Below are 19,503 nucleotides of genomic sequence, written 5' to 3'. Positions count from 1 at the left end.
AGATTTGAATGCTGTGCTTCAAGGCATTCTGTTCATATTTCAACCGCCTTAGTTATACCAGTGTTACTTCCTTACCAATGAGACTGTAGAATCTCTATATAGGAGGGGCTGGAGGGTAGCAGTTATGATAGAGGGGGACGCTCAAAGCTGCCTTTGCACAGCATTTTACACAAGATTAAGAAATCATTCGGAGAAGGCAATGGCACCCCACTCCAGTACTCTTGCCTGGAAAATCCCATGGATGGAGGAGCCTGGTAGGTGCAGTCCATGGGGTCGCTGAGGTCGGACACGACTGAGCAACTTCACTTTCACTTTTCACTTTCATGCACTGGGGAAGGAAATGGCAACCCACTCCAGTGTTCTTGCCTGGAGAATCCCAGGGACGGGGGAGCCTGGTGGGCTGCCGTCTATGGGGTCGCACAGAGTCAGACACGACTGAAGCGACTTAGCAGCAGCAGCAAGAAATCATTAATTGCCTGTTTCAGAGAAGGGGGAAATATGGGGGTGAAGAGGGATGGCTAAAATCCCTCTAAACCATGCCTTGGTACCCCTGCTCCCTTCTCTCCTGAGAAGCAACATTGTGTAGCAAGAAAAGATTTGTGTTCATGCCCTAGATCTACAGCTTTCTAGTTGCATGACCTTGAGTGAGCCCCTTGTGCCCTGAGATTCAGATGTATCATCTGCAAAAACGGGGATAGCAATGCACTTCCTTGTCCTGTTAAAAGCTGTAACAGGCTATTGCACCTGACAGCTCATTGTAAATTCTGCCAGTTGCCATTAATAATCATTATTTATGGAGCACAGATATGTGCCAGACACTGTGCTAAGCCTTTCACATACACTGTCTTATCCTTCTGACAACACTATGAAGTAAATAGACAAGAAGAGGAAATTACGGTTCAAAGAGACGCAGTGAGTTGACTTGCCCTCCATCAAGTAAATAGTAAGAGGATGAGTCAGGATTTGAACCCCAAGGCTCCGTAAGTATAGAGCTGCTAAAGTACATTGTACAAAGTTTAGTTATCACTTCAAAAATCAGCCAATCAATAAAAACACAACAGGGGCCTGTCAACCTCATTCTGGAAGGCCAGAGTTTTTATGGCCGCACTGAACAAAGTAAATGGCAAGTAACATTATTTGTAGCCGTTGCATGTAACAGTAGAAAGTGTTGACTTTGGAACCAGAAAACCTGGTTTTAATCCTGTCCCATCCAATAGTTGTGTTCCATGTGCAAATTACTGAAAGTGGGGAAAGCTCCACCTTCCTCATCTGTAAAATGGGTATGTTGAAATCTACCCCCGCCTACCACACATGGTGAGGATCAATGGTAATGATGTATAGACAAAATACTTTGTAAGTGCATTTCTTCCTTTTTTTATTCTACCCCAAAAAGAGTAGAAATTCCTAGATTCTAGGTTCTCCTGGAAGTCTAGATTAGTGGCTGAAAAACAGAACTTTCTATGATGATGTACAAGTTCTGTGTTGGTTCTGTCCAATATAGTGTCCACGGGCATGAGACTGTTGAGCACTTGAAATGTGGCTACTGTGACCAAGGAACTGGACTTTATTTCATTGTAACAGCACAGCTCTGGGACATCAGAAGGAAAAACTAAAGAGCAGAATGTGATAGAAAAAGGAAAACCAGAAACGGTTGTAATGATCCCCTTATTACCCGTGCAGGGTTGGGGCCAGGCAGCTTGTCTGTGTTCAGGTCTGTGGCTGTCCAGTGACTGTCTAAATCCAAAAAAAGTCTTCTTGGCCAAATCCTGCCAACTGGAGCCTGTGCCACTGCACCAGAATCTCTGGGTGAGGGGCTGTGAGGCACTCCTGAGATGTTCTGGTTGGTCCTGCCTCCTGCCAGGTGACACCAGCCTCCCTCTGGTAGGCACTGGGAGCAGACAGAGGACAAAGAACAGTGAGGCAACTTCCCTGCTTCCCATCCTTCCCTCCTCTGGGGCCCCTACAAGTTACTGTGATGAGCAGGCTCTCCTTTCATCTTGGACGGCGGGCCACGACCTCGGATTTCCATCCCATCCAACCCTTTGAGGTGCAGGGGATGGTTACTGCATCTCCTGAGCATCCTGCTTTTTGCTTTCCCAGTGCTGGGCATTCACTTCATCTTCTCTTTCTTTTATTTTTTTAAAATAATTTTGAAAATTTATTTATGTGTTTGTATTTTATTTTGCTGGGACTTCACTGCTGTGAGGGCTTCTCTGTACTTGTGATAAGTGGGGCCTACTCTCTAGTTGCAGGGCATGAACTCCTCATTGCTGTGGCTTCTCTCGTTGCAGACCGTGGACTTCAGGGTGTGCAAGCTTCAGTGGCGGCAGCATGTGGGCTCAGTGGTTGCAGCTCCCAGACCCTAGAACAGGGGCTCAATAGTTGTGGCACACAGGCTTAGCTGCTTCTCAGTATGTGGTATCTTCCTGGACCAGGGATTGAACCCTTCACGTCTCCTGCACTGACAGGCAGATTCTTTACCACTGAGCCACCAGGGAAGCCCTCCCCTTTCCTTTATACTTATTTGTCTGGTCTTCGTTGTGGCATGCGGGATCTTAATTGCGGCACTCAGGCTTCTCTCCAACTGTGACACGTGGGCTTTGTTGCCCTGTGGAATGTGGGATCTTAGTTCCCTGACCAGGGATCAAACCCACATCCCCTGCACTGGACGAAGGATTCTTAACCACTGGACCACCAGGGAAGTCCCTCATCCTCCTTTCCAATGAAGCTTTTTTCACTTTCTGTTCCAAGGAACTCAATAAATTTACTTTTGTGTCTTCTACGGTAGAGAAGCTAGATCATCTTTCATAGGCAGTTTAGAGTAGATGTCCAAACATCTACACAGGAAGCTTGCTGCTTCCTGTGGGGCCTGCAGCACTTTGGAGTCATGCTCCAGAAAAGCAACCCAGACCATCCTGAATCAACCATAGTTCAGGGAAAGACTGAGCCAGGCGGCTCCTAACTGAGAAAGTTTGGATTGCTGGGTGTTCTAAAAGATGATATTGCTCACCCCTAGCAAAGGGCTTCCCAGGTGGCATTAGTGGTAAAGAACCCGCCTGCCAATGAGAATCCACATAAGAAATGCAGATTCAATCCCTAGGTCGGGAAGATCCCTTAGAGTAGGGCCTGGCAACCCACTCCAGTATTCTTGCCTGGAGAATCCCATGGACAGAGGTGGTTGAAGGGCTATAAACCATAGGGTTGCAAAGAGTCAGACAAGACTGAAGCAACTTAGCACGCATGCATGCACCCCCAGCAAAAAAGAAGAGTTGCACGGAGGGCAAGATGGCGGAATTGGGCAGCCTCCCAGCTCTAGGTCAGGCCTTCTTTGTGGCTGTTATGAAGCACTGTGAATTCTCAGAGCGTCAGAAAGACACGTTCTAATTTAAGTACCAAAATACATTCCAAAGGCAAATATAACTTTTTATTATCTTCAGCTCAGGATGATTTGTCACTGTCTTTCTTCTTGGGGCTGGATAACCAGGAGTTGACTGTACAGACATATTTAAATCAGAACCTTGGGAGGTCATTTGGTCCACCCCTTGCCTTCCAGTAAGGTCACACCTATGGGTTTTGGAGGCTCCATTTATTTAAAGCCTTTCAAAGGAGTGTGTGCAACCTTTTCATAATCCAGCTGAATAACTTATGTTAAAAAATCTTTCTGATTAATCTCAACCCATCATATTTGAGCTTAGTAAGCCATTTCTTTTAACTTTTGCCTTGCTATTATTACCTTTGAAGATATAAACCAAGTAAGTGGTCACTACCCTTTCAGATAATGACAGCTAGGATCATTGCTCTGCCTTTCATGCCCTGTGGACTCCTTGGCAGTGTTTCTGATTTTGACTTTTATTCAGTTCCATCCACCCTACACCCATATTTGGAGTTTCCCTGGTGGCTCAGGCAGTAAAGAATCTGCCTGTAATGTGGGAGACCTGGGTTCATCCCTGGGTCGTTTGGGAAGATACCCTGGGGAAGGGAATGGCTACCAACTCCAGTATTCTTGCCTGGAGAATTCCATGGACAGAGAAGCCTGGTGTGCTACAGTCCATAGGGTCACAAAGAGTCAGACTCGACTGAGCGACTAACACATACCAGTATTTAACTCTGTTTCCTTCTCTGTTTGATGGTAGAGGCTGTTTAGGAATCACATAGAGGGAATTGGAACTTTAAAAAATGGAATGTGAATGCCTTTACGTGGGCACCTGGGGTCCAGCTCCTGAGAGGCCCACTCTCTATTACCGTATAGACCTTTCCATTAGCCGGCCCCTGAAGGCATCTGCGTTTCAACCCCTGGGATAATGGCCAGCTCTTCAGTTTATAAGACGCGCTGTACTTGAACTTGTCTTGGATTTGTTGACCTTGTAGCATGTCTGATTCCAGCCCTGTTGCTTTGAGTATTTACTCTTTGAATAGGTTTGTTTTGCTTTGCTTTCTTGGTATCCTCATTCTGAGTATTGATGGCATTGATTTTGAACATGTTGCGGGTGAGTTTGTGTTGTATTTCAGAGTCTTACGTTAATTGTGATGGAAGGCGTGTGCTTTCATCCGACCCTGGGAGGAGCAGACAGTGACCGCCCTTTGTTCTGAGGGAATGCGGGAGGGAGAGGGACGGCTCTGCTCCTCCGCCACAGCTGGGCGAGTGCCTCCGCATGTGGAGGGCTTATCTGTTAACCGGCAGGTGCATGATTGCGGGTCTGCCTACAGTCTCTTCCCTGCGGGGTGAGGGGAGGATTTGATCACCCCCGGAGACGTTGGTGCACGAACAGACCATTGAAGATCTTCGAGATGAGTTCCCTGGGCAAATAAAAAACCCGGTGGCTCCTCCTTTCCTCAGTGGAACTAAACACCCAATCTACAGTCTCATGCAGTCTGGAACAGAGTCCCTGTTGGTGTCAATCTTGCACAATTCCTTCAGAGGAGCTTTTGCTTCCTGGGATATCCCCAGAGGTCTGAGATAAACCCTCTACACTGTCAGTTTCCAAGAAGTTTTCCCCAAATTGAAAGATTGCAGTGGTTGTAAAATTTAAATTACGATTTAGATCAGTTTTTATACACAAAGAGCATCCACTTGATAAAATCTTAGTGCATTCCTCACACTTGGAAAGGTTTCATTTAAAGGGATGCTACATATTGTAAACCAGCGTTTCATTTTTTCTTAATTTTGTAACTATGTCAGAAGACTTTTAAAATTTACTAAAATTAATTGAATTACTTAAAAGGCAAACTGATTCAATTACCAAATTAGTCATAATAATATGAGAGATATTTTTGCCATTATAAATAATAAGAACAATGATAAAGAATGATATATTTATCTATGATTTAACCAAAGCAGCATTTATGGATTTTATTACAAGCATCTATAGATATATGTGGTATCTATAGGTGGCATCATCGACTCAATGGACATGCTACTGCTGCTGCTGCTAAGTCGCTTCAGTCGTGTCCGACTCTGTGCGACCCCATAGATGGCAGCCCACCAGGCTCCCCTGTCCCTGGGATTCTCCAGGCAAGAACACTGGAGTGGGTTGCCATGTCCTTCTCCAATGCATGAAAGTGGAAAGTGAAAGTGAATTTGCTGAGTCGTATCTGACTCTTCGCGACCCCGTGGACTGCAGCCTACCAGGCTCCTCCATCCATAGGATTTTCCAGGCAAGAGTACTGGAGTGGGGTGCCATTGCCTTCTCCACAATGGACATGAGTTTGGGCAAATTTGAGGAGTGACAGACAGGGAAGCCTGCTGTTCTTCAGTCCATGGGGTCACAAAGAGTTGGATACAACTTAGTGACTGAACAACAACAGCAACAACAGATGTATATAGTATGTGTAGATAGATATAGTAGATAGATGTCGTATTCATATACATATATTAGATGTATGTAATAAGTATAAATATATATTGTACATATACATATATATATACACACACATACTTTTAACAAAATAGGAAAAATACTTTTGAAATTTTAGCCTTAACTTTGATGAAATATAATGTTGTAATAGATTTGATCATCAGTTTTGACAACCTGAAGTGTTAGATTATTTCAGTTTCTTTTTAAGATATATTTTACATTTTGATAGCATGAATATGTTTTCTTGCAAAAGAATCCATGCAATATAGATAAAGAAAAATTCCATCTTTATCAACCTCCCATCCCTATTCCAAGCTCATCCCAGTTCTCTTCCAGAATAGAAATTGTTTCCAGGTTGGTGCTTATACTTATGGGAATTTCTATGTTACATATATATATTTTAAAAATATATAATTTTGAAGGGTATCAAACTTTTGTTTCAAAACTTGCTTTTCTTCAGTGTGTAACATATTCTTTGTTCTAACATGTGGATCTAACTTAATTTTTTTAACTTACTTTGTGGGGATGTACCACATTTGTTTTGCCACTCCTCAAGTGATATTTAAGCTGTCTGTAATCTGTGACCATTGCAGACAATGCTGTACTGCACATCCTTACACACATATGCAGATATTTCTCTGGGATAGATAGCAAGAAGTGGAAATGCTGGGAATAATACGTACATTTTAAATCTTAATGAATATTGTTTCCAATCTCAATCTTTTCCCGTGTATTCATAGCCTAGAAATAAAAGGTGATTGGGGGATTGTGATTTCAATAGCTGTTCAAACACCTACTATGTGGACTGCCACATAGGTTCCAGGGTCTGAACTTTATCAATTTAGATGTAATAAAGAAGGGGGGGAAGTCCTATTCTACATGTTTAAAAGAAGCTGCTGCTGTTAAAAATTGGATTGAGGAACTTCAATACCCTGATTCAAACTGCTAAAAAGACTCCTCTAAAACTTTCTCTGCAAAAATATATTTCTTAAATGGGTCACCCTTAACCCTAAGATTCATTGTCATCAGTATCATGGAAGAATGATTGCAGGGTGCCAGCTCTTCTGCTGTGGTTAAGCATGGACTGCCCTTGATTTTGAATACTAACAAGGCATGAGCTGGAGCAGGAGCCAGGACTTTAAAACCCACTCTTAAAACTTCTATAAAAAGGTTACTCAGCAGTGCATGGCAGGTTTTCCAGAGATGTCTCAGTGCTATAAATGAACTTCCTTCTCCTCAGCCCTGGGTGGCCAGAAGCAATGGGCAAAAATTCCACTCTCCACTCCAAGTCACAGACTCTCCTGACAGCTTAGAGGACTGAGGCCCTTACTGTGTTACAGTGGCCACACACACACAGAGTAAGGTGTCAGAAGGTGTGGTAGACAGAATAATGGCCTTCCAAAGATACCCATGGCTTAAACCCCAGAACCAATAAATATGTGACATTGCACGGCAAAAGGGACTCTGCAGAGGTGATCAAGTCAGGGACCTTGAGATAGGGACATTATTCTGGATCATCTGAGTGGGCCCAATGTAATCACAGTCCTTAACGTGAAAAAAGGAAGGCAGAAGAGGAGGTCCTAGTGATCCAATGTGAGAGAGACTCAACCCACCATTTCTGGCTTTGAGAGAGGGGCCTGGAGTCAAGGAATGTGAGTGGCCTCTAGAAGCTGGGAAAAGTAAGGAAAGAGATTTACCCCTAGAGCTTCTTGAGGGGAATGCAGTTCTGCCAACACTCTCATTGCAGCACAGACCAGTGTTGGGACATACGCAAGTGTCAGATAATCAGTTTGTATTGTTATACTCCACTACGTTTGTGGGGATTTGTTACAGCAACAAAGGGAAACTAACATTACTACATTAGGTAAAGGTCAGGTGCGTGTGTGTGCTCAGTCGTGTCTGACTCTTTGCAACCCCATGGACTGTAGCCTGCCAGGCTCCTCTGTCCATAGGATTCTCCAGGCAAGAATACTGGAGTGGATTGCAATTTCCGGCTCTGGGGGATCTTCCCAACTCAGGGACTGAACTCGAATTTCTTGTGTCTCCTGCATTGGAAAGTGGATTCTTTACCACTGCTCCACCTGCGAAGTCAAAGGTCAGGTGCTTGGTGATGTTTCTCAGGGAGGTAACGGCCATCACCTATGAACATTTTAATAGTATTGTTTTACTAATTTCACAGCAATAAGAGAAGTATTCCACCCACAAACATATTATTTAGAAGAATAAGAGAACATACTTAAAAAGATATATCACCAACAAAAGTATTATTTCTATTCAGTGACAGTTCCCTAAGAACAGGTCCCTAAAATCACACTTGGTTCCTGGGTGACCCTCCACCTACCACATTAACTCAACCTGCAGCTCACCATTTGACTCCCAGTCCCATGGGTGGTTGGAAGTTGAGAGAGGGATTCAGAGCTTTTAAAGATCTCACTGTCCTTGGAGACAGACACACTTACTTCAGTGAGTCATAGGTGACTTGTGTCCCCAGGGAGATGCAAACGTTCCAGGAGGTTGGAGCAGGTGGAGAGTCCTTCCCAATGAGAATCACAGAGGTGGCATTTGGATGGTCTCAAGAAGGATAGGTTAGGTCTGTTTAACAAGGGTGCAAAGGCCTTTCTGGGTCAAACAGAACCTCAGGCTTATTTGGGTTTTGTTGTTTATTTGTTTTCAACTTTTTTTTTTTGAAGCATTCTGACAAAAAAACTGATTTTCACAGAGTATTGAAGAGTATTTATAAAAAGCTGCTCCAAAATAGTAATATAATTAAGACACTAAAATTGCCTCTGCTGAAAACGGCAAAGCTACTTTTAGTCTGAATTTTTCATCCATTCAGAAAGTGGATATATGCCCTGTCTCCAGTCACTTTCCTTTAATTTCTCTTCTATTCTTTTTTTTAAAGTGGTGGGGTGGTTGGAAGGTCTTCCTTGCCCCCTGGGTCCCACACCAGACTCCCCAAGGTGCAGGCCCATAGCAGGCTAGAGCCCAGACCAACCCTCCTCCCCACCCTTTCAGCCCTTAGGCCTTTTCCCCTGGCTCCCTAGCCTCCCCCATCCCCCTCCTCCCCAAAACTCAACTCACACCTCTCTCTGGAACAAGTGCCCTTTGCACTCCCAGAATCACTTCCGCTCAGGGGGTCCTATCTGACCCCTGCCTCCCTCTCTTGTGTTTTACCTCACGCACCCCTTCTCACCAGTCCTACTGACCTGGTGAGTCATTTTCTTTCAAGAATGATGTAGTTATGACTTCATTTTCCTTGTGAGGAATCAGTTGCTTTTCAAAACATGCAAGGATGTGAAGAAGCTAAAAGCAGACATTCCCTGCTTCCGATTTTTACATGTGCTCCCCTTGTTTGCAGACTAAAGTTGTCAAGGGGCGGAGGGAGGAAGCAACTTATGTCTTGTATTTTACTCACATCATCTCGTTTTAAACCATCACAGCAGCCCCTATGATATGTAGCATTTAATTGAGTCTAACTCACATATTTTTCCACATTTTTTATTGAGGTAGAGTTGATATACAATGTTATGTTAGTTTTGGGTCTACAACACAGTGATTCAAAATTTTTATAGATTATACTGTTGATAGTTATTATAAAGTACTGGCTGCATTCCCTGTGCTCTACAACATAACCTTGTAGCTTATTTATTTTATATATAGTAGTCTTTGCCTCTTAATCCCCTACCCCTAGTGACTTTTACATCTCTAAAATTGGGATGCGACCTACAATTGGCAGTTTGCATTTAATGGGCAGGGTTTTTTTTTTTTTTTTCCTAGAGATACATAAAAAAATAATGTCTTATCATTGATGATATTTTGGATTTCATGAAAGCACTGTAGATATAGTGTCATCCTCACTTTGCAGATGAGGAAACTGAGACCCAGAGATCTGCTGAGAGCCACAGAGACAGTGAAAGGCGTAACTGTTATTCTATCAGATTGGCCACAAATTTCATTCAGGTTTTTCCATACAAATGAACTTTTTGGCCAACCCAATATATGTGCCCATTAAATTGTTTGTTAATTGTGTTATTAAGATCATAATGGTAGTTTATTTCTTTCTGTAGTTCTTTGTTGGTATGTATATGTTGGGGCTACTTTAGTAGATGCAGTTTTTTATTTTTTTTAATTGAGATATAATTGACATATATCATTATATTAGTTTCAGGTTTACAAATCAAATGTAATGATTTGATATTCATATATACTGCAACGTCTTAAGAATTCTTATATTTTCCTGATGATAGAAGCCATTATCATTATGAAGACCTCACCCATCACTTCCCTGGTGGCTCAGTCGGTAAAGAATCTGCCTGCAATGTGAGAGACCTGGGTTTGATCCCTGGGTTGGGAAGATCCCCTGGAGGAGGGCATGAAAACCTACTCCAGTATTCTTGCCTGGAGAATCCCCAAGGACAGAGGAGCTTGGCCGGCTGCAGTCCATGGGGTCGCAAAGAGTCGGCCACAACCAAGCGACTAAGCACAGCACACAGCAGCACCCATCACGAATTGTGCTTTTTGGCCTGATATTATATCTTTATTTTGCTAGTATTTGCCAGGGATATCTTTTTTCATAGTTATACTTTGAAATGTCTGAAGTCCTTATGTTTTATATGTTTCTTATATGCAACATAAGTGTAAGTTATGTTTTTTCCAACCGTTGAACCATGTGTGACCTGTCGCCTATGAGATTAGTCCATTCCATTTAATGACAACATTAATGTGTTTAAACTTGTTTTCATTATTTTTTTTAACTTTCAAGTTTTGAAGGCTTCTTTCTTTTCTTTTCCTTTGTTGCTTTTTAAAAATTGATTGATTTAGGAGGTTTTTTTTTTTTTTTTATTGGTTGTGAGGTAGAGATTCTTGTTGAAATCTGATTTTCTGCCTCTACTGATTTGAGATTTATACCCTCTACTTCTGTCCTTCTAGTGGTTCCCTTTGAGATTTTATGGTACATTTTTTAACTTAATGAACTCTAAAATTATCAATGCCTTTCTATAACAATACATGGATTTTATTTTAGTACACTTTAACTCTGAACACCCTTTCCTGGTATACATATAGTACTATGGTCTTCTCCTTTGCAAACCCTATAAGTTATAATTATTGTTATTTTTTTATCTAAAGGCAATGTTTTTTTATTCTTATCCAGTTTTACTACTTTGCTTGCTTATTTTTTTTCTTGTATCTCAGACCTTCCAATCATTTTTCTTTTTCGCAATATATCTCTTTTAGCTGTTCCTTACTGAATGCCAGTTGCTGGTAGAATCTCTCAGTTTTTGTTTAATCTAAAAATATGTTTTTTGTATCTCCATTCTTGAAAGATAATTTTTCTGCATTCAACAGTTTTAGGCTGACAGTTATTATTCCTCTGTCACTTGTTGCTGAGATCCCATTACTGATCTTTCCTTTGTAGGTGGTCTGTCTCTTGTTCCTCTTTTTTGTCTTTAAGATTTTGCCGTTTTATTATGTGTATTGATACGGGTTTGGTTTTGTTTTGTTTTTAAATCCAGCATGTGCTTCCTGAATCTGAGAATTCATATCTCTCATCAGCTCTTAATGGTTCTCAGCCATTATCTTTTAAAAAGTTGATCCCTTCTCTCTACTCCCTCCTTCTAGGACTCCAGTCAGACATGTCATGTTTTCTCATTTTAGCCTCTAAATCTTTTAACCTTTTTTTGTATTATTCATCTCCTGTCTCTCTGTGATGCTGGTGGGTAACTTTTTGGATATAACATCCAGTTCACTAATTCTTCCTTCAGTTGCATCTAAATTGTTGCATTTTCATTTTTAAAACTGTTTTTCATATCTAGGGGCTTCACATCCTTTTTCAAATCTCCCTAGCCATTTCTCATAGTGCTTTGTTGCTTACTCATTTATTTCATCGCTTGTCCCATTAAACATTTCTTACATAGATATATTCTGTTTTGACAATTTTGATATCTACAGTCCTTGGCAGTTTAATATGTTCTTATTTCATTTTTTTCATCTGATTATTTGGAGTGGCTTTCCTTCTTAGTATATTTACTTGATCTTAAAATGTGGGAGCTCTGTAGGCCTAAAGTGGAAATTTTTTTTTTACCAGAAAGGGTTTATAGTTACCTGTGCTGGGGGTTTGAGAGTCCAATTGAACTAGGAACACTCTGGGTCTCTCCAGTGGTTAATTCAGGATTCAGTGTAGGATTCTAGGGCTCAGCATCTTCACCATGCTGTCAGCTCAAACCCATTTGTTTGCCACTCATTGCTGACAGATCTAGTTTGGCTCACTTTTCTGTGGGATGGGGTAATTTTTGGAGATTTCTCATTAGTTTGTGCCCAACAATACATTAAAAATAAGTTTTATCTAGAACCTACATGTTTTGTAGTAATAAGGTCCTTCAGCAATCTATCATATGGATGGAAACAGAAGTCTGGAGTTGTCGATAGGTTTAGAATCTCCAGAGCTTATTTTTCTATTACCAGGAAGTTTGGGGAGGGTTTGTACTGCTGAAAGAAGTAGTATTTAAGAGATTCTCTTCCTTAGCTCTTCAGGAATGCTTTTATTTACTTCTTGCAAAGTAGAAACTTCTCTGTAACATGGGATACTTTCATGTGAAATGGAGAAGTATAGGGATGTGTGCTTGTGGGCAGAGAAGCAAGTACAATAAGCCACGTGCTCTCAAGTAGCCAGGCCAAACCCTTGGACTGTGCCTCAAAGGAGGAGCATGGGAGAGTTAAGACCAAAGTCCATTGCCAGTGTAAGTGATACCACGTAAGGTCACTGGTGTTTGGTTATGTCAACCAAGGAAATGTGTGACTATACACATCCAAAAGGACCCATTCTCCCTCGGCAGCCATCTTTCCATATTGTTTATAGAATTATAGCCATAAGAAGTCATGGGCAGGACATTCCTGGTGGTTCAGTGGTTAAGAATCTGCCTGCCAATGCAGGGGACACAGGTTCAATCCCTGGTCCGGGAAGATTCCACATGCCATAGGGCAATCAAGCCCATGTACCACAACTACTGAAGCCTGCATGCCTTTGAGCCTGTGCTCCACAACAAGAGAAGCAACCACAAGGATGGGCCCACACCCCACAACTAGAGAGCAGCCCCGGCCTGCCACAGCTAGAGAAAGCCCACACGTAGCAATGAAGACCCAGCACAGCCAAAAATAAAAAAATTTTTTAAAGGAAGTCATGGGCAACTACCCGGTGTCCTTTGACATGCCCTAGTGTTGTGGTCACTTTATATACTGGTCACAAGTGGGCAGTGGAAAGATGAGCAGGCTAATGAGGGGTCCACCTGGGGCTCTACCCTGAAGAGCAGCACTGGATTGGCAAGGTCATCAGAATAGAGTAGCAGCATCTTTTCTTTGAACCTCCACACTGTCTTTACTGTTTCTCTTGGGAAGAACATTCCTTCTCCTTTTGGAGAACTGTTCTAATCACAGGATCCTTTGGGGCTGCCAAGTACCTTTTCTATCACTAGGGATTAGTCTGGGGTTCTCTGTAACCTAAGATGGTCCTATCAGCTTCTTTCTTAAAATAATTTTGCTTATGACTGTGCTGGGTTTCTGTGCAGGCTTTTTTCAGGTTGCAGCACACAGGCTTCTCATTGTGGTGACTTCTCTTGTTTGGGGAGCACGGGTTTTAGGGTACCTGAGCTCAGTAGTTGCAGCTCCTGGCTCTAGAGCACTCGGGCTGAGTTGCTCCACAGCCTGTGGGATCTTCCCAGATCAGGAATCTAACCTGTGTCTCCTACATTGGTAGGCAGATTCTTTACCACTGAGCCACCAGGGAAGCACCAATCAGCTTCTTGATCTGAGATTTTCCATCCAGAGTCTAAGAAGGAAAGCTCTACCTTTGCTCTTGGATCATGACTTGTGAGACTGTATCCCAGAATTACCACGGATATATCCCCATCCCCCATACCCATGGAATAAACTAAGAAATAAAAGTTACACCAAGAAAGAAGAAGAGAGAATTCCAGGGACATCAAGGCCATGATCCTGTCCCTGAGGTCCCCTATGGACCTCTTGCACCTCTCCAGTTCTGGGAACACCTTGCATACCTTCAACAAAGACTCACTTTTCTCATCAAATACCAAAACAGTGATTTGTACATTTAGACCAAGGCAGCCTCGTTGCCTGCTAGAGCAAGCACCCTCTCTGGTTCTGTGTTGCAGACCAGAGCATAACCATCCTAGCCCCAAAGGAGATCCTATGGTTGCCTAGTCAGAGGGAAGAGTCTCAAGAATATATAAGAGCGGTTGATGATCTGTGATTAGTGTTAAGCTGTGTTTCTGAAGGATTTTTGCTAGCTCGATCATATTGAAGAGGAAACTCAAGCCAAAGAAATATCATAATGGTATTTAATTAAACAGTAGACATTTTATATATACACTTTGATCAAGAATTCTCTTTAATATTTGCCCTCTCACATTAGATTGCAGACTCCTAAAGGCAAGAACTTTCTCTTTTTTATCTGTGCATCTATAGGACCTAAATCATACTCAGTGTTCAGTTAATGAATGAAGTGGAATAGGCAGGGGTCTCAGGGATGGATAGAGGGTCTTAGGTAAGAAGGTTCAGTTCAGTTCAATTGCTCAGTCATGTCCAACTCTTTGTGACCCCATGGACAGCAGCCCACCAGGCCTCCCTGTCCATCACCAGCTCCCAGAGTTTACTCAAATGCATGTCCATTGAGTTGGTGATGCCATCCAACCATCTCATCCTCTGTTGTCCCCTTCTCCTCCTGCCTTTAATCTTTCCCAGCATCAGCGTCTTTTCCAATGAGTCAGGTCTTTGCATCAGATGGCCAAAGTATTGGAGTTTCAGCTTCAATATCAGTTCTTCTAATGAATATTCAGGGCTGATTTCCTTTAGGATGGACTGGTTGGATCTCCTTGCAGTCCAAGGGACTCTCAAGAGTTTTCTCCAACACCACAGTTCAAAAGTGTCAATTCTTCAGTGCTCAGCTTTCTTTATAGTCCAACTCTCACATCCATACATGACTACTGGAAAAACCATAGCTTTGACTAAGCTTTGTCGGCAAAGTAATGTCTCTGCTTTTTAATATGCTGTCTAGGTTGGTCATAGCTTTTCTTCCAAGGAGCAAGCATCTTTTAATTTCATGGCTGCAGTCACCATCTGCAGTGATTTTGGAGCCCCAGAAAATAGTCTCTCACTGTTTCCATTGTTTCTCCATCTATCTGCCATGAAGTGATAGGACTGGATGCCATGATCTTAGTTTTTTGAATGCTGAGTTTTAAGCCAGCTTTTTCACTCTCCTCTTTCACTTTCATCAAGAGGCTCTTTAGTTCCTCTTCGCTTTCTGCCATAAGGGTGGTGTCATCTGCATATGACAGGTTATTGATGTTTCTCCTGGTGATCTTGATTCCAGCTTGCACTTCATTTAGCCCCACATTTCACATGATGTACTCTGAATATAAGTTAAATAAGCAGGGTGGCAATATACAGCCTTGACGTACTCCTTTTTCAATTTGGAACCAGTTTGTTGTTCCATGTCCAGTTCTAACTGTTGCTTCTTGACCTGCATACAGATTTTTCAGGAGGCAGGTAAGTAGTCTGGTATTCCCATCCCTTTCATTAAACCACAACAATTGTTTGTTGACTGAGAAGTCCCATGGAACTGACAAAATCGTTGAGCCTCCAGTCCTGGTTCTTCCTGGTTCCTATCTAACACCTCAAAGAAATGCACCACTAACTACAAGTGCCGGCAGCCTTATTTTGTTTTTGTTTTTTTTTAACATACACTTTTCCATCAATAATCTGTTTTCCATATTCTTCCCTCCAAACCAAAGCAAAGTATGGAAGGAGGCAGAAGGAAGCCAGCCACTTTCCCCAACTCCCTCCAAAAGAGATAGACCTTAATTCTAGTACTCCCAGTGTCTTTTCAAGTTGTCTCCCTTTTCTGGGAAGCTGTGGGTACACCAGGCTATATGGTCAAGGCTGCATTCCTCTATCCCCCATCATTCATTGTTCCACCTAGCTGGGCTAGGAAGGCCTTGGTTAAGCCATTTCAGCACCTGATTCCTGGACAGCACCAGAGTCTTGGAACAGATCTGAGGCTGAACCTGTCCTTCCCTCACTGCAACTCCCACCCACACACAAAGCATTTGTTTGCCTGCACAAATTAGGAAAACTTTGAAACATGCAGCAAATCTTATTGTAAAAGTTTCCTTTCCATACAATTCATTAATGTCAAAAGGGCAAAACTAGTGAAATAACGTATCTCAAAGTATCTAGAAATATATGATGGAGAAATAAGTTTTTAATTTAAAACTAGGAAATAAAAAAAAAGGACAACTTCATTCTTGGCTCAGAGAGCTAGAGAGCTAAGGAAATTTTCAAGGGACACTGTTAACTTTCTGATGGTTTTCAGACAATAATACTTCCTAGGTTGTGAAGACAAATAAGATAAGACATAAAAATTGCTTATAACAGCACCTGGCACATTCTAAATGCTCAGTTTTTAGTGTGTTGAGGGTGATTATGTTTATTTAATGCCTAATATAACAGAACCAACCCTCATCTTAGAAACCTCAGTGTTTCTCTCGATCCTTTCTTCCATCAATGAAAAAAGATAGTACTGTGGAACATTTTCTGTTTTTAAATTAGAACTATATATCTTCTGTTGTTAATTTTTAAAACAGTCATTTAGACATTTTTATACTGTGCTGTCTGCAGACATGCTGTCTTAAAATAAGTTACCTTGTATTTTACTTAGTTTCCTATAAATCATTACCCCACCTAGAAAAAAGTTTATTTACCCCTACTATATTACTCAGATTTTATTCATTTCACATTTTTTCACATTCATTTCACAATTTTTTTTATTAAGCTACCATGTGCCAGACACCTTGCTGAGCCCTGGAAACTAGTAGTGAGCCAGAGCCACCCCTGCCTTCACAGAGCTCAGAGAGAGTCAATATGCCTGATGAATTAAAGAAATCTGTACTTTGGGAAAGAATTTCAAATTCTTTCAGTGAACTCTTGCATCAGAATTCATAGTTTGAAACCAGAGACATTTCTCACTCCCACTGTCCATTCTTGCTAAAAGATGCTAATAAGAAATAGAATGATAAAACAAATGGTTATAGAAAAAAAGGCATGACTTGGGCAATCCATGAATTAATCAGTTCCTGAATAATCAAGAGGTGATATATAAAATGTAAGTATCATAGTTCATGCCTCCTTAAATAATTAAACCTATTAAAGAAGGGACTAAAAGACCACATTTCAGAAGAAATTAGTAGCCCGAAGGCAGAGAGTGAGCAAAAAGGATCTCTATAGTAGCATGTATAAGCCTCTACTATATTATAATAAACCAAGCCATAAGAGGGATGGTTGTATGGATTCTTCCATATATTTTAAAGTAGTAGGTGCCAACCTAGAGGTCGCAGAGTTATTACAAGGTGTCTGAGAATCTACCTAGGCATGGGCACTTTATCAATAGATGCTAAAGCACAGCAACTATTATACAGAGATTTTTTTTAACATTAAAAAGGTATCTTCATACTTGAAAAAGAGTTGAAAGCCACGGTCTTAAAATATGTGCTCACATACTGTCAAAAGAATGGGATTAAAAGGAGCCAGAGAAGCGTCACTGAAGGCAGAAAAAAGAATGAAAGACATCAGACAAGAGACGGACAGAGGATGAGAGAAAGGAGCAGTGGGAGAAGGAGAAGAGAAGGTGAGAGAGGAAACGTGCACAAGATATGGAAGGGAGACACAGGGTCCTTCAAACCTGCATTAATAGCCCACCTCTCAACAAACATGTGGCTGCCGACGGGGAGGAGAGGTGGGAAGGGATGGACAGAGAGTCTGGGGCTGGCAGAGGCGAACTTTTATATATAGAATGGATAAACAAGATGACACTGCTGTATAGCACAGGGAACTATATTCAATATCCAGTGATAAATTGTAATGGAAATGAGTATTTTAAAAAGAACATATATATATGTATGTATAACTTAATCACTGCTGTACAGAAGAAATTAACACAACATTGTAAGTCAGCTATATTTCTTTTTTTTAAGGCTTTTTTTTTTTTTTTTTTTGGCTATGTAAGATCTTTGTTGCTGTGCCTGGGCTTTCTCTAGTTGCGGCGGGCAGGGGCTCTTCTCTAGTTGTGGTGCGCGGGCTTCTCGTGGCAGTGGCTTCTCTTGGGCAGGTAGGCTCAGTAGCTGTGCTGCACAGGCCCGGTGGCCCCGTGGCATGTGGGATCTCCCTGGACCAGGGATTGAGCCCATGTACCCTGCATTGGCAGGCGGATACTCAACCCCTGGACCACCAGGGAAATTCTTAACTATATTTCAGTTTTTCAAAGTCTGGCTGTTTCTCTTTTCAGCTGTGGGACTTTAGAACAAGTTGCCTGACCTCTCAGAAAATTGAGTTCCCTCCTCTATAAAGCAGAGATGGGAATACCTAATAACCTACTTCATAGCACTTACAGTTACAGTGGACACAAAACTGTGGACACAAAATGTTGGGTCTTGTGTCTGACACAGGGAAAGCACCACCACCACCGTCATCATCCTTTCTTACTGCCCCACCTCTCATCTGCCCAGGAGACCTTCCAGAGACTGACCTGTCAGCAAACACCGGGGTGTGCCTCCTGGTCAGTACCTTTAACAAACTGGGCTAGTCAAAACTCTTTTGATTGCAATAACAAGTAACCCTGGCTAACTTATTCTTCCTCACCCCAAACAAAAGAGGATATATAGTGGAGGCAAATGGAAAGGAAATCTGGCCATCTGAGCCTCAAGAAAGCGGACACAGGGGCAGGGGTGGGGACGTCAGGACTGACAGGAGCCAAAGTCCAAAGATGGCTAGGATCACTCTCCCTGGTTTTCTGCCTCTCATCCCAGCCTCTGCATCTTGGCCTGTCAGCCTAATTACTTCAGAGCATCTTTCTCCCTGAGTCTGGAACCAAAACCACCAGCAGCTCCTGGCTAGATGTCTTTGTCTTCCCAGCTTGACCACCAGAGAGAAAGTTCCAGTTGTAAAAAGGAGGTCCTGAGTAGCTGTGTGCTGGTCCCTGTGGCTCAGGAAAACCATCTGGTTAGAAAACCCCTTCGAGTAGAAAGGGTTCTGTTCCAGATTCAAGAGGGCAGAGTGCTGAGCACACAGACAACCATAATAGTCATTTACTGAGCAAACCTTCTTTAAACACCTACTATGTTGCCAGTGCCTGTGTTCAATACTATAGACACAGAAGGGGCCAAGACATTCGTGGCCCTGCACTCATACAGCTGACATGCTCAACACAGAGGCAGCAATAAACAACGAAACAGGAAATCTGAATTTCTATAGAGAAAGAAGGTGCACACACACGTGCATGTGCACACAAGCACACACACACACCTCTTGGGAGGATCCTACACAGCCGTGTGCTGACATCCCTTCATCACTGCCCCTGGAGGCCTCGGGCACAGACCCCTTCCCCTTTCCAGGCTGCCCTAGAATCCCTCAGTTAAATCATCCACTTCAGCACCCATTTATTTTCCCTTCTAACCCTCAATTTTAATCCTTTTGAAACCTATTGAGATCCAGTGATGCAAAAAAGACACCAGCTAGATTTCCAAGAAAATTTGCATGCTCAGAATTATGAACTAAAGGTAGGGAGGTCTGGAGAAATGTTCCA

At 42.2% G+C, this 19,503-nt stretch overlaps 1 protein-coding gene across 1 annotated transcript in view; it reads left to right on the top strand.

The window, feature by feature from the left end:
* CRTAC1 (cartilage acidic protein 1) overlaps nt 1-19,503 on the top strand; it is a 152,747-nt gene that overhangs the window by 21,885 nt on the left and 111,359 nt on the right. The window lies entirely within an intron of this gene.

The sequence above is a fragment of the Bubalus kerabau genome, chromosome 22, assembly GCF_029407905.1.
Source record: "Bubalus kerabau isolate K-KA32 ecotype Philippines breed swamp buffalo chromosome 22, PCC_UOA_SB_1v2, whole genome shotgun sequence".
Lineage (NCBI taxonomy): Eukaryota > Metazoa > Chordata > Mammalia > Artiodactyla > Bovidae > Bubalus > Bubalus kerabau.
The sequence above is the reverse complement of the archived record's forward strand: the minus strand, read 5'-3'. Positions and strand labels throughout refer to the sequence as shown.